This window comes from Ascaphus truei, chromosome 7 (genome assembly GCF_040206685.1).
Source record: "Ascaphus truei isolate aAscTru1 chromosome 7, aAscTru1.hap1, whole genome shotgun sequence".
NCBI lineage: Eukaryota > Metazoa > Chordata > Amphibia > Anura > Ascaphidae > Ascaphus > Ascaphus truei.
Genome location: NC_134489.1, coordinates 26,668,278 through 26,683,744, shown reverse-complemented (window position 1 = coordinate 26,683,744; position 15,467 = coordinate 26,668,278). Strand labels below are relative to the sequence as shown.

General features: G+C 47.0%; 5 non-coding genes and 2 pseudogenes across 5 annotated transcripts; all 7 read right to left on the bottom strand.

Moving 5' to 3' along the window:
- Positions 1 to 677: 677 nt before the first annotated feature.
- On the bottom strand, positions 678 to 868 carry LOC142500708 (U2 spliceosomal RNA). The gene has a single exon (XR_012803237.1). It is a non-coding gene; the product is annotated as a U2 spliceosomal RNA (small nuclear RNA).
- An 831-nt stretch (positions 869 to 1,699) lies between these two features.
- LOC142500707 (U2 spliceosomal RNA) lies at positions 1,700 to 1,890 on the bottom strand. The gene has a single exon (XR_012803236.1). It is a non-coding gene; the product is annotated as a U2 spliceosomal RNA (small nuclear RNA).
- An 831-nt stretch (positions 1,891 to 2,721) lies between these two features.
- LOC142500264 (U2 spliceosomal RNA) lies at positions 2,722 to 2,930 on the bottom strand (annotated as a pseudogene).
- Positions 2,931 to 6,631: 3,701 nt separating this feature from the next.
- On the bottom strand, positions 6,632 to 6,829 carry LOC142500135 (U2 spliceosomal RNA). The gene has a single exon (XR_012802822.1). It is a non-coding gene; the product is annotated as a U2 spliceosomal RNA (small nuclear RNA).
- A 3,921-nt stretch (positions 6,830 to 10,750) lies between these two features.
- On the bottom strand, positions 10,751 to 10,941 carry LOC142500706 (U2 spliceosomal RNA). The gene has a single exon (XR_012803235.1). It is a non-coding gene; the product is annotated as a U2 spliceosomal RNA (small nuclear RNA).
- An 813-nt stretch (positions 10,942 to 11,754) lies between these two features.
- Positions 11,755 to 11,945, bottom strand: LOC142500704 (U2 spliceosomal RNA). Its single transcript, XR_012803234.1, has one exon. It is a non-coding gene; the product is annotated as a U2 spliceosomal RNA (small nuclear RNA).
- Positions 11,946 to 12,758: 813 nt separating this feature from the next.
- On the bottom strand, positions 12,759 to 12,966 carry LOC142500261 (U2 spliceosomal RNA; annotated as a pseudogene).
- Positions 12,967 to 15,467: the final 2,501 nt, after the last annotated feature.

The window sequence follows — 15,467 nt, the reverse complement described above, 5'->3', positions numbered from 1 at the left end:
GTCTATGCAGCAGCGGCGGCGACGACGACGACGGATGCAAAAGCCAAAGACTTTGTATGGAGTAAAGAAAAGCAGCCGCACACACTGCCGGGGGGCCCGCAAGGCCAGCAAACAGCCAAAAAGGCACATGCTTCCAGTTCTTTTTCCGGCACCAGGCTTCGTCTGCTTATTTGCATAGGAACCGCCCACTTTTTCTCTGCTAGCCGACTCGTCTGGGCTGCCATGAAACTCAGGCAGCAAGCAAGCAGCCAGTGGCTGGGCTTTTCAGTTCAGGTCATTTTAGCCAGCCAGCCAGCCAGCCAGCCAGCCATTGTGACAAGAAGCCAGCAAGTCAAGGCATTTGCTGCTTGCTGCTTGCTGCTGCAGTGTTTGCTATGCAGGCTATTTGGATACAGCTTCAACAGGAGTTTCTTAGGCATCTGCTCGTTCGGACTGAATTAGGCTAGGCAGCAGGCGGCACTCCTGCTCCATGCGAGGAGGAGCTGAAAAGAAAAGAAAGTAAGAAGCCACGCAAAAGAGCAAACAAGACACAGCAAAAAGAAGGAGGCTTTATTTTGTCGTCATTTCTTCATCTTCTTCTTTCTTTGCAAAAGAAAGAGCCAAAAATGCATGTTTGTTTTTTTTCTGTCAGACAGTGATTTGTTTCTATTTTTTGATACAAGCCAAATATCCCCAAAGGGAAGTGCACCGGTCCTGGAGGTACTGCAATACCAGGTCAATGCGTGGAGTGGACAGAGCAAGCTCTTCTTCCATCTCCCTGTTCTAAAAATCCATTTAATATATGGTCCCCAGATAGGGGACGTATCAGATATTAAACTGATAAGAACAGATACTACACTTGATCTTAGCCAAAAGGCCGAGAAGCGATAACCAGAAATGGGCCCCCGCCTGAGCGCCGCCCGACGGCCGGGGGCGCTACGCTTTAGGGAGAAGGGCAGAGGGAGCCGCTGGCTGCCCGCTCGCCTCCTCCCCCAGCAGGCCTGCCTCCAGTCCCTCCGCTCCTCCCGACACAGCCCCGGGGAGTCTATGCAGCAGCGGCGGCGACGACGACGACGGATGCAAAAGCCAAAGACTTTGTATGGAGTAAAGAAAAGCAGCCGCACACACTGCCGGGGGGCCCGCAAGGCCAGCAAACAGCCAAAAAGGCACATGCTTCCAGTTCTTTTTCCGGCACCAGGCTTCGTCTGCTTATTTGCATAGGAACCGCCCACTTTTTCTCTGCTAGCCGACTCGTCTGGGCTGCCATGAAACTCAGGCAGCAAGCAAGCAGCCAGTGGCTGGGCTTTTCAGTTCAGGTCATTTTAGCCAGCCAGCCAGCCAGCCAGCCAGCCATTGTGACAAGAAGCCAGCAAGTCAAGGCATTTGCTGCTTGCTGCTTGCTGCTGCAGTGTTTGCTATGCAGGCTATTTGGATACAGCTTCAACAGGAGTTTCTTAGGCATCTGCTCGTTCGGACTGAATTAGGCTAGGCAGCAGGCGGCACTCCTGCTCCATGCGAGGAGGAGCTGAAAAGAAAAGAAAGTAAGAAGCCACGCAAAAGAGCAAACAAGACACAGCAAAAAGAAGGAGGCTTTATTTTGTCGTCATTTCTTCATCTTCTTCTTTCTTTGCAAAAGAAAGAGCCAAAAATGCATGTTTGTTTTTTTTCTGTCAGACAGTGATTTGTTTCTATTTTTTGATACAAGCCAAATATCCCCAAAGGGAAGTGCACCGGTCCTGGAGGTACTGCAATACCAGGTCAATGCGTGGAGTGGACAGAGCAAGCTCTTCTTCCATCTCCCTGTTCTAAAAATCCATTTAATATATGGTCCCCAGATAGGGGACGTATCAGATATTAAACTGATAAGAACAGATACTACACTTGATCTTAGCCAAAAGGCCGAGAAGCGATAACCAGAAATGGGCCCCCGCCTGAGCGCCGCCCGACGGCCGGGGGCGCTACGCTTTAGGGAGAAGGGCAGAGGGAGCCGCTGGCTGCCCGCTCGCCTCCTCCCCCAGCAGGCCTGCCTCCAGTCCCTCCGCTCCTCCCGACACAGCCCCGGGGAGTCTATGCAGCAGCGGCGGCGACGACGACGACGGATGCAAAAGCCAAAGACTTTGTATGGAGTAAAGAAAAGCAGCCGCACACACTGCCGGGGGGCCCGCAAGGCCAGCAAACAGCCAAAAAGGCACATGCTTCCAGTTCTTTTTCCGGCACCAGGCTTCGTCTGCTTATTTGCATAGGAACCGCCCACTTTTTCTCTGCTAGCCGACTCGTCTGGGCTGCCATGAAACTCAGGCAGCAAGCAAGCAGCCAGTGGCTGGGCTTTTCAGTTCAGGTCATTTTAGCCAGCCAGCCAGCCAGCCAGCCAGCCATTGTGACAAGAAGCCAGCAAGTCAAGGCATTTGCTGCTTGCTGCTTGCTGCTGCAGTGTTTGCTATGCAGGCTATTTGGATACAGCTTCAACAGGAGTTTCTTAGGCATCTGCTCGTTCGGACTGAATTAGGCTAGGCAGCAGGCGGCACTCCTGCTCCATGCGAGGAGGAGCTGAAAAGAAAAGAAAGTAAGAAGCCACGCAAAAGAGCAAACAAGACACAGCAAAAAGAAGGAGGCTTTATTTTGTCGTCATTTCTTCATCTTCTTCTTTCTTTGCAAAAGAAAGAGCCAAAAATGCATGTTTGTTTTTTTTCTGTCAGACAGTGATTTGTTTCTATTTTTTGATACAAGCCAAATATCCCCAAAGGGAAGTGCACCGGTCCTGGAGGTACTGCAATACCAGGTCAATGCGTGGAGTGGACAGAGCAAGCTCTTCTTCCATCTCCCTGTTCTAAAAATCCATTTAATATATGGTCCCCAGATAGGGGACGTATCAGATATTAAACTGATAAGAACAGATTTTTTTTTTTTTTTTTTTTTTTTTTTTTTTTTTTATTTGCATATTTGAAAAATATACAATTTAACATTTTGTTTTACATTTTCTTTTTGAACAAAAATTATATAATAAAAATTATTCTTTCATAATTTTCCAAACAAAAATTCTCAATTACTTCACAAAAGCAAGTCAAATACATTCTAAAATTCCCCAAAAAACATCCCATACATTTACAGAAACCCCTACATATAATTCTATTTTACTTCCATTCTATTTCATTTACATTTCTATTTTTCCCTTACTTTTTCATTACCCCACTAAACACATCAAATAGAAAACTTTTGTTCCATCAGTTATCATACTTTCTTTAAACAAAAATTCATTCTTTCTCCATCCTATCTATCCCTTCTAATTCCCCACCTCCGACGTTTAATTCTTTTTCCAAATCTTTTCTCATTTCCTCTAGTCTTTGTTTTATTCTTTGAAGACTTTTTCCTTTTGTTTTACTAAGCTCTGAGCCTTTTGCCTCAAAAACTTTTTTCTCTTCATTTAATTTAACATATTCATTTTTCCATTTAATATACATTTGAACATCCCACCAGAACACAGTTTTTTTGGCCCATTTGTTTGCTGTCATCATTTCTTCTATTCTTTCCCTCATTATTTGTATATCTATTTCCCCTTTTTCCATTTCCCAAATTTCCTTCCAAAATTCCTTTCTTCGTTTCTCTATCATCTCCTCCCAGCTTTCTTTTGTTTGTGTGTCTACAACTATCTTACTTTTGTCTCTTTTCTGAGTTATTTTACTTTCTTCTGACTCACTCACTGATGAGGTTTCAGGCTCACTTCTAGTTGGTCCAGCTATTTCCTCTGAGGTTTCCTTATTCTCTATTGCTTTAATCTTACAGGTACTTCCTTCCTCCCTTCTCCCTTCCTCTCCCCCGCTTTCACCCACAGATAGAACTCCTCCCTCACTTTCACTTCTACTCGTTCCTCCCACCTTCCGTGTTGGCATTCCTATTATCTTCCCCCTTTCTATCTCCTTGTTTGGGCGTCCCTTTTCCTCTTTCTGCACCCCTCCTCTTTCACTTTCTGATGAGGAGACTGACCCCCAATCACTCCCACTACTCCTAGCTGCTTCCAGTGTTTTAGTTTCCAGAACTCTAGGATACCCCTCAAAATTACTGTGCTCTTTCTCCCTTGGCATGATGCTTTCCGGGGTCTCCTCCACCACTATATCTTGTACTTCCTCCTCCTCGCTAACATCCTCCACATCTCTGAAAAACTCCCTTTCCTCCTCTCTTTCCTTGAGGACTGCTCTGCCCTCCTTCACCTCCACCAAAAGTATATTCTCTTTTTTCATTTCTTCATATTCCTCTTTTGTAATGTTTTTCCTTTGGTGCATTACTTCGTCTAATCTTTTAATAATTTGCTGATCTGTACTTCCTCTATGTTGCTTCCTAAAAACTTCTACCCAGAAATCTACTTCCCCTACTGCCCTCTGAAACTCTCCCATTTTCTCCTTTAAAACACTTCCACTTGGTATTTCTCCTATCTGTTCCCTTCCTATCTTCGCAACCCTCTCTACTTTCTCTCTAGGCCCCTCTCTCTTCTCTCCCTCTTGGCCCTCCTTCCCTTCCACGCTGTCTGCTTCCTGTTGGCTTTTACGTTTTTGGGGCTTCTTTTCCCCAACTGTGACCTCCATTCCCTCCTCCTGCTCTTCACCAAATTTCCCTTCCCCTCCCTGTGCGTCTTGAGCATCCATTCTTTCAGCCCAACTTGGGTCATGCACATTCTCTGACTCTATTGTCCCACCCCCCTCCAAAATCAGACCACAGTCTCCCCCCTCCCCCTTTTCCCCAGCAAAGTTCCGGGCAATACTTTCCAAAAATTGATCTTCTTTTTTTTTCTCCTGGGCATCTTTTTCTCGACTTGACATACAGGTTTCCTCCTCATTTGCTGCCTGGGCATAAGTTTTCTCCGTGCACTGTCTTGCCAAATGTCCTCTCTTTCCACAATAGTGGCACTTTTTTGGGACACTACAGCTGCTTACAGTATGTCCCTCTTCCCCACAGTTCCGACACACTACTCCTGTTTTTGGGCATCCTTCTTTCGTATGTCCGTAACTAAAACAATGTCTACAGTATAAAGGCTGTCCTGGATAGAACAAAAAGCCTCTGTCTCCTTTAATATTGAAGATGGCAGGTGGGTGTGTCACCCCTCCTACGCACGACGTATCTCTCCTGAAGCGCACCCAATATCGTCTTTTCCCATTAAATATACCGTAATGGTTCTTTTGTTCTTCTCCTCCTTTTACCATCTCACAGTATCGTTTTAGAAACCACATAATATCTTCACCCCTTGCATAAGGGTTGTACATATGCAGTACCAATGGTTTCTCTTCCATCATGAAACTAGGAATAACCTTAATTCCTCTCAGGTTTGGGTCCTCGGCTCTCTCTTTGCATCTTTCAAACAGGTTCCAACAATCTTCTTCCTGTAAGCAGGTCAGATCAAAAATCCCCTGCGCAGGGAAATCTTGTAGACAGAGGATCTTCTCCTCATGTAGGCCAATCAGCTCCCACAGGACTTTCTCCACAATCCATCGTAGATCAACTCGGCTTCTCTCTGACTCCACAACCAGAAACCGGATGGAGTTTCTCATCCCTGTTTGGGCTGCCATGCTGATTCCTCTGCTTCTCCAAGCTTAGGTGCGGCACCCCAAAAGCAGCAGGGGACTTAAGCCGGTTAAGGCGATGTCCCCAGGCCAAGGTGCCGGCCCTTCACTTTCTCCGCTCTCCGCTCTCCGTTCTCGATCGCCCCTCGTCGCTCGAGATGGCGTGCCCCCCCAAAAGCAGCAAGGATCTTAAGCCCCCGAAGGGGCGATGATCCAGGGCCAAGGGGTCACAGTCTCAGCAAAGCCCCTGACTCAGACACTTGATCTGAGCCAAAAGGCCGAGAAGCGATAACCAGAAATGGGCCCCCGCCTGAGCGCCGCCCGACGGCCGGGGGCGCTATGCTTTAGGGAGAAGGGCAGAGGGAGCCGCTGGCTGCCCGCTCGCCTCCTCCCCCAGCAGGCATGCCTCCAGTCCCTCCGCTCCTTCCGACACAGCCCCGGGGAGTCTATGCAGCAGCGGCGGCGACGACGACGACGGATGCAAAAGCCAAAGACTTTCTATGGAGTAAAGAAAAGCAGCCGCACACACTGCTGGGGGGCCCGCATGGCCAGCAAACAGCCAAAAAGGCACATGCTTCCAGTTCTTTTTCCGGCACCAGGCTTCGTCTGCTTATTTGCATAGGAACCGCCCACTTTTTCTCTGCTAGCCGACTCGTCTGGGCTGCCATGAAACTCAGGCAGCAAGCAAGCAGCCAGTGGCTGGGCTTTTCAGTTCAGGTCATTTCAGCCAGCCAGCCAGCCAGCCATTGTGACAAGAAGCCAGCAAGTCAAGGCATTTGCTGCTTGCTGCTGCAGTGTTTGCTATGCAGGCTATTTGGATACAGCTTCAACAGGAGTTTCTTAGGCATCTGCTCGTTCGGACTGAATTAGGCTAGGCAGCAGGCGGCACTCCTGCTCCATGCGAGGAGGAGCTGAAAAGAAAAGAAAGTAAGAAGCCACGCAAAAGAGCAAACAAGACACAGCAAAAAGAAGGAGGCTTTATTTTGTCGTCATTTCATCTTCTTCTTTCTTTGCAAAAGAAAGAGCCAAAAATGCATGTTTGTTTTTTTTCTGTCAGACGGTGATTTGTTTCTATTTTTTGATACAAGCCAAATATCCCCAAAGGGAAGTGCACCGGTCCTGGAGGTACTGCAATACCAGGTCAATGCGTGGAGTGGACAGAGCAAGCTCTTCTTCCATCTCCCTGTTCTAAAAATCCATTTAATATATGGTCCCCAGATAGGGGACGTATCAGATATTAAACTGATAAGAACAGATTTTTTTTTTTTGTTTTTCAAAGTTTTTTATTCAAACATAAAGATAAAGTTTTACAATTTTTTCACTTTTCAAAAAATAACAAAGAACCGTATACATTACATTAGCATATATACACAATTTATACAAACCTACCTCCCATAATTCCACATATATCCCTTTCTATTTCAGACCTTTCGAATTTAGTGTACATTTAATTACGATATAAACACTCAAAAATTCCACAAAATTCCAATTTATCAAACCATAAACTTTCTATACTATGCTTTAAATAAAGCCCCCATATTTCACATTTCAGACATATACACTAATTCCTTAACATCCTATTTTCTCTACTAAGCTTTCCAATACATTTATTTATACCCACCTAATTCATAATACCCATATATTCTATACCCACATCTCTTCAACACATACCCCACTAAACATATCAGAGAAAACATCCTTATTCCATCAGTTATCAAATATTCCTCACATCTTATTCCCTATATATACCTAGTCTCTTTTTGACATCCTCCTGTATGTTTGCTATTATTCCCTTAAGAGCCTTCATATGCCTCACTTTTTCTGCCTCAAAAACTTTTGGCTCCATCACTCGTTTCTGAGATATCATCCTCTCAAGCTCTTCAATGGTACCCTCAGTTCCCATATAAGGGTACGCCTTCCGAAAAAGGTCATACCATAGGTCTATTTCTCCTACTTTCTCCTCAAACTCCTTTTTTTTCCCCTCCAAATTCCTCCGCCTCGTGTCTTCTTTATTTGCCACTATACTGGTTTTTTCTTTCTGTTCTATCTTCTTCTGGCTGTCTCTCATTTCCATTGCTTTTACCGCTCCCTGCTTTGTACCCTCACCCAAACCAACCTTCCCACTTTTACTTCCCAAAGAGGGAGTCTCTGTCTCTATAGCCTCCATCTTTTTCGAAGTTCCTTCCTCACTTTCACTCCTACTTGTCCCCCCCACTTTTCTTAGGTTCTCCTCTTTGTCATACTCACCCTGCTCACTCTGCTCTTCTTCCTCACTATTGCTTTCTGAGTCCGATATAATTCTTTCCCTCTGTCTATTCTCCACCACTTTTTCACAGTTTTCTAGCTCTTTATTTACAGCATGCTCAGCTGCTTTTGCTTTTGCTCTGCTTTTCTCCGAAATATCCTTTCTTTCTTTTCCTATTTTATTTCTTATCCATTTATCCAAGTGCTGCTTATATTTCTCCCCCCAATAGTCACAACAATCCTCATATGTCCATGTTTTCCCTAACGCTCTTAGCTTTCCCTGCTCCTCTCTTTCTTCTATACTCACAACATATCCGATTTTTTTATCCTTTCCCTTTCCTTTCTTTTCTACAATCTCCCAAGGTTTATTCTCTTCCTCTATTTGTATTCCTCTGCTTTCGCTTCCTATAGGGGGGTTCACTTCCCCCTCCTTCTCTTTTACACTTGTTCCTATTTCTTCCTGACTTTCCATTTTAAATATGGCTGGATACACACAACGATCTTCTAGGGTTTCTTCCACTATTGCTACTTCTGGAGAGCTCCCTAGGTCACAAGTTTCCTCCCCCTCACAAATTCCCATATCTTGCTCAAATTCCATCCACTCTTCCCCCTCTTTCCCTCTGTATACTCTTTTCCCATCTCTTATTTCCAACCACTGTACATTTTCTTTTTTACTTTGCTCATACTCCTCTTTAGACATGTTTTTTCTTTGACACATCAATTTATCTAGTCTCTCTAAAATTTGAGCATCATTACTCCCAACATGTTGTTTTCTAAACACCCCCACCCAAAAATACACATCTCCAACTGCATTCTGAAACACTTCCATTTTCTCTGTTAAAACCTCCTGTCTTCTCACTTCACCAGCTTCCCCTTCGGGCGTTTTCTCTATTTTCTCTCTTGGTCCCTCCCCCCTTATCTCTACTTGTCTACCCTCCGTTACCTCTACCTCTTGCTTACGTTTTTGGGGTTTTTTTTCCCCCACAGTTACATCCATTCTCTCTCCCTGCTCTTCCTGGGTCAACACCCCCACACTCTGCACCTCCTGTACCTCCATTTGATCCCCCCAGCCCGGCTGCGTCGCCCCCAAAAGATCTGTTACTGACCCCTGGGTGAGGACTCCCAGCCCATCTCCCCCCCCCACATCAAATCTTCGGGCTATTGCTTCTACAAAAAGCTCTTCCTCCCTCATTTGGGTCTCCGTTGGCTGTCCCGCCCAAGTACTGTCCATTCCTTCCTTTTGGAAAGTGTCCTTCATATCCGTTCCCCCCCTCGCCGCCCGTGCATAGCTTTTCTGCGGGCACTGGCGGAAAAGATGACCTCCTTCCCCACATAAGTCACATTTCTTAGGAACACTACAGTGGGATGCCATATGTCCCTCCTCTCCACAATTACGGCACACTGCCCCTATTTTCTCACAGTCGGCCTTTGTGTGACCATATTTGAAGCAGTTCCTACAATAGGTTGGTTGTCCAGGGTAATTGAGGAAACCCCTGTTTCCACCGATGCTGAAACTAGCCGGGGGGTGCATTACGCCTCCAACACACGATGCATCCGGCCTGAAGCGCACCCAGAACCGCCTTTTGGCATTGAACATGTTGTACGGGTTCTTCATCTCAATGCCTCCTCTTACCACCGTACAGTATCTCTTCAAAAAGAGGATGATATCTTCCTTAAATATGTACGGGTTGTACATGTGAACAACAACCGATCTCTCATCCATCATGTAGCTTGGTGCAATGCTGATCCCCCGCAAATTGGGCTCTCTTGCAGCCTCCTTGCATCTCTGTAAGACGTTCAGGCAGTCACTTTCTTCGCAAAGGGTCAGGTCGAATATTCCTTGCCTCGGGAAATCTTGCAAACAGAAGATCCTTGCCGCATCCAGACCCACGATCTCTCTCAGCACCTTCTCCACGAAGAAGGTAAGCCCCACTCGATCTCTCTCCGTCTCCACGACTTGGAACCGCAGCGTGTTCCTTAGGCTCGCTCCCGCAGCCATCGTTGACGTCCTCGCCTTCCCGAAGAGCTTAGGTGCGGCACCCCGAAAGCAGCATGTGACTTAAGCCCGGGGGCGATGTCACAAGGCAAAGGTGCCGGCCCTTCCCTCTCTCTGATGGCCTTCTGGTTTCAGACACTTGGTCTTAGCCAAAAGGCCGAGAAGCGATAACCAGAAATGGGCCCCCGCCTGAGCGCCGCCCGACGGCCGGGGGCGCTATGCTTTAGGGAGAAGGGCAGAGGGAGCCGCTGGCTGCCCGCTCGCCTCCTCCCCCAGCAGGCATGCCTCCAGTCCCTCCGCTCCTTCCGACACAGCCCCGGGGAGTCTATGCAGCAGCGGCGGCGACGACGACGACGGATGCAAAAGCCAAAGACTTTCTATGGAGTAAAGAAAAGCAGCCGCACACACTGCTGGGGGGCCCGCATGGCCAGCAAACAGCCAAAAAGGCACATGCTTCCAGTTCTTTTTCCGGCACCAGGCTTCGTCTGCTTATTTGCATAGGAACCGCCCACTTTTTCTCTGCTAGCCGACTCGTCTGGGCTGCCATGAAACTCAGGCAGCAAGCAAGCAGCCAGTGGCTGGGCTTTTCAGTTCAGGTCATTTCAGCCAGCCAGCCAGCCAGCCATTGTGACAAGAAGCCAGCAAGTCAAGGCATTTGCTGCTTGCTGCTGCAGTGTTTGCTATGCAGGCTATTTGGATACAGCTTCAACAGGAGTTTCTTAGGCATCTGCTCGTTCGGACTGAATTAGGCTAGGCAGCAGGCGGCACTCCTGCTCCATGCGAGGAGGAGCTGAAAAGAAAAGAAAGTAAGAAGCCACGCAAAAGAGCAAACAAGACACAGCAAAAAGAAGGAGGCTTTATTTTGTCGTCATTTCATCTTCTTCTTTCTTTGCAAAAGAAAGAGCCAAAAATGCATGTTTGTTTTTTTTCTGTCAGACGGTGATTTGTTTCTATTTTTTGATACAAGCCAAATATCCCCAAAGGGAAGTGCACCGGTCCTGGAGGTACTGCAATACCAGGTCAATGCGTGGAGTGGACAGAGCAAGCTCTTCTTCCATCTCCCTGTTCTAAAAATCCATTTAATATATGGTCCCCAGATAGGGGACGTATCAGATATTAAACTGATAAGAACAGATACTACACTTGATCTTAGCCAAAAGGCCGAGAAGCGATAACCAGAAATGGGCCCCCGCCTGAGCGCCGCCCGACGGCCGGGGGCGCTATGCTTTAGGGAGAAGGGCAGAGGGAGCCGCTGGCTGCCCGCTCGCCTCCTCCCCCAGCAGGCATGCCTCCAGTCCCTCCGCTCCTTCCGACACAGCCCCGGGGAGTCTATGCAGCAGCGGCGGCGACGACGACGACGGATGCAAAAGCCAAAGACTTTCTATGGAGTAAAGAAAAGCAGCCGCACACACTGCTGGGGGGCCCGCATGGCCAGCAAACAGCCAAAAAGGCACATGCTTCCAGTTCTTTTTCCGGCACCAGGCTTCGTCTGCTTATTTGCATAGGAACCGCCCACTTTTTCTCTGCTAGCCGACTCGTCTGGGCTGCCATGAAACTCAGGCAGCAAGCAAGCAGCCAGTGGCTGGGCTTTTCAGTTCAGGTCATTTCAGCCAGCCAGCCAGCCAGCCATTGTGACAAGAAGCCAGCAAGTCAAGGCATTTGCTGCTTGCTGCTGCAGTGTTTGCTATGCAGGCTATTTGGATACAGCTTCAACAGGAGTTTCTTAGGCATCTGCTCGTTCGGACTGAATTAGGCTAGGCAGCAGGCGGCACTCCTGCTCCATGCGAGGAGGAGCTGAAAAGAAAAGAAAGTAAGAAGCCACGCAAAAGAGCAAACAAGACACAGCAAAAAGAAGGAGGCTTTATTTTGTCGTCATTTCATCTTCTTCTTTCTTTGCAAAAGAAAGAGCCAAAAATGCATGTTTGTTTTTTTTCTGTCAGACGGTGATTTGTTTCTATTTTTTGATACAAGCCAAATATCCCCAAAGGGAAGTGCACCGGTCCTGGAGGTACTGCAATACCAGGTCAATGCGTGGAGTGGACAGAGCAAGCTCTTCTTCCATCTCCCTGTTCTAAAAATCCATTTAATATATGGTCCCCAGATAGGGGACGTATCAGATATTAAACTGATAAGAACAGATACTACACTTGATCTTAGCCAAAAGGCCGAGAAGCGATAACCAGAAATGGGCCCCCGCCTGAGCGCCGCCCGACGGCCGGGGGCGCTATGCTTTAGGGAGAAGGGCAGAGGGAGCCGCTGGCTGCCCGCTCGCCTCCTCCCCCAGCAGGCATGCCTCCAGTCCCTCCGCTCCTTCCGACACAGCCCCGGGGAGTCTATGCAGCAGCGGCGGCGACGACGACGACGGATGCAAAAGCCAAAGACTTTCTATGGAGTAAAGAAAAGCAGCCGCACACACTGCTGGGGGGCCCGCATGGCCAGCAAACAGCCAAAAAGGCACATGCTTCCAGTTCTTTTTCCGGCACCAGGCTTCGTCTGCTTATTTGCATAGGAACCGCCCACTTTTTCTCTGCTAGCCGACTCGTCTGGGCTGCCATGAAACTCAGGCAGCAAGCAAGCAGCCAGTGGCTGGGCTTTTCAGTTCAGGTCATTTCAGCCAGCCAGCCAGCCAGCCATTGTGACAAGAAGCCAGCAAGTCAAGGCATTTGCTGCTTGCTGCTGCAGTGTTTGCTATGCAGGCTATTTGGATACAGCTTCAACAGGAGTTTCTTAGGCATCTGCTCGTTCGGACTGAATTAGGCTAGGCAGCAGGCGGCACTCCTGCTCCATGCGAGGAGGAGCTGAAAAGAAAAGAAAGTAAGAAGCCACGCAAAAGAGCAAACAAGACACAGCAAAAAGAAGGAGGCTTTATTTTGTCGTCATTTCATCTTCTTCTTTCTTTGCAAAAGAAAGAGCCAAAAATGCATGTTTGTTTTTTTTCTGTCAGACGGTGATTTGTTTCTATTTTTTGATACAAGCCAAATATCCCCAAAGGGAAGTGCACCGGTCCTGGAGGTACTGCAATACCAGGTCAATGCGTGGAGTGGACAGAGCAAGCTCTTCTTCCATCTCCCTGTTCTAAAAATCCATTTAATATATGGTCCCCAGATAGGGGACGTATCAGATATTAAACTGATAAGAACAGATTTTTTTTTTTTTTTTTTTTTTTTTTGTTTTATTTGTGTTTATTAACACAGAGATAAATTTAACAACATTTAAATGTTTTTTTTTCCAAACTTCAATACAAATAATACATTTTATACCAGCAAACAATTTGACACTTTCCGAAAATACCTTCATAATTCCTACTACAAAAATTATCTTGGTTACTTTACCAAACCCTTCACACTTTACAAACACAAGATTTACATACCCATCAGATAAGAAAACTTTTCAACAAATAATACGTTTTACAAAGCCCAACCACATTATTCATTACAACAAAACTCTATTGCAACCCTTTGCTAACATTCTTCATCAACATTTTCAATTTAATTTTTCCACCAATCAGACATACATTGCATACTTACACCCGCCTTTTACTTTTCTCATTACTTGCTATTTGTCTCTCTAACATCTTCCTATATCTTTCCTTTTCTGTCTCAAAATCCTTTGGCGCCATCTTTTCCTTCTTAGATAGCATCTTCTCTATGTCACTTATTTTTTGGTCTATCCCCCCATGAGGGTTTGCCTGCTGTATCATCTTATACCATACTTTTGCCTCTCCTATTTTCTCCTCAAACTCCTTTAATTTCTTGTCTAAATATTCCTGTTTTTTTTCCATATCCCAGCTTACTTTGAACACAGAGTCCCTTTCTTCCTTTTTACTTGGGCGTCCCTTATCCTTTTCTTGCCCCCCACTTCCTTCACTTTCTGATCTCTCTGCCATTGAGGCTGCTCCTCCTTCACTTTCACTCCTACTTGTCCCTCCCACTTTCCGTTTTGGCATACTTGTTGTCTCCCCCGTTTTTCCCTCTTCATTTAGGTGTCCCTTAACCTTCTTTTGCTCTCCACTTCTTTCACTTTCGGATGAGGAGATCTCTCCCCAATCACTGCCGCTACTCCCCGCCCTTGTAGGTGTTATTCCCTGAGTTTGTGTTTCCACAACACCCGGGTATCCCTTAAACTCACTCTCCTTTTTCTCCCTTTCGTCTTGTATAATACTTTCCGGGGTCTCCTCCACCACTGTCACCTCTGTCCGGCTTACCAGGGTCACCTTATGGGACCTTCCCAGACCTTTTACTTCCTCTTCCTCACTACTATCCTCCTCCTCACTAATATCCTCCAGTTCTCCAAAAAGCTCCCTTTCCTCCTCTCTTTCCTTGAGGACTGCTCTGCCTTCTTTCACCTCCACCAAATGTATATTCTCTTTTCTCATTTCCTCATATTCCTCTTTTGTAATGTTTTTCCTTTGGTGCATTACTTCATCTAATCTTTTTATAATTTGCTGATCTGTACTTCCTTCATGTTGCTTCCTAAAAATCGCTACCCAGAACTCTACCTCCCCTACTGCGCGGTGAAACTCCCCCATTTTCTCCTCTAAAGCACTCCTTCTTGGTGCTTCCCCTAACTGACCCCTCTCTGTCTTTACTACCCTCTCTACTTTCTCCCTAGGCCCCTCTCTATTCTCCTCCCCTTGGTCCTCCTTCGCTTCTCTGCTACCTACTTCCTGTTTACTTTTACGTTTTTGGGGCTTCTTTTCCCCTACTGTGACCTCCATTCCCTCCTCCTGTTCTTCACAAGACTTCCCCTCCCCCCCCTGTGCGTCTTGAGCTTCCATGCTTTCATCCCAACTTGGGGCAGACACAACCACAGTCTCTGTTTCTTCTCCCCCTATCCCTTTCTGCAATAATGCCCTTTCCCCCTCCTGCAACACTACTTCAGGCTTCTGCGCGAAGGTCTCCAAAAAAACATCCTCCTCCTTTTTTTTTCTCAGTACCTCCCTCTCCCGCTCAGCCAAGGCTGCTTCCAATCCCTCCCCTTGCATTTCCCCTATTCTCTTCTGTATCCTACCATTAAACACTAAATCATCTGCTTCCTCTGCACCAAAACCCATTTTGGCTGCACGCGCATAGCTTTTCTTTGAACACTGCCGCGCGAGATGTCCAATGTCCCCACACAAATCGCATTTTTTGGGAATATCACAATCTGCAGCCCAATGTCCTTCTTTTCCACAGTTCCTGCAGATTCTCCCAGTTTTCTCACAAAAATCTCTTGTATGTCCATACTGGTAGCAGTTCCTACAATATGTAGGTTGGCCATAATAGTTCAAAAAACCCCGGTTCCCACCAATGCTAAAAGCTGAGGGCGGATGAGCCACCCCTCCCACACCGCCAGGGTCTGGTCTGAGCCGGATCCAAAACCTCCTCTTTCCATTGTACATCCCGTACGCGTTCTTTACTTCTACACCACCTTTGACACTTGTGCTGTATCGCTTCAAGAACATCACCACGTCTTCTATTGGCACAAACGGGTTGTACATATGTACCGTCACCATCTTCTCATCCATCTGGAAACTCGGAATGACTTTCACCCCTTGCATGCTCGGGTCCGTCATCATTTCCTTCACTTTCTCGAAGACATCCAGGCAATCTCCTCCCATACGGAACGTCACATCAAAGATGCCCTGGCGCTGGAAGTCCTGCAGGCAAAACACTTTCCCAGTGTCCACTCCGACTCTCCGCAGCACGTCCTCGACCACG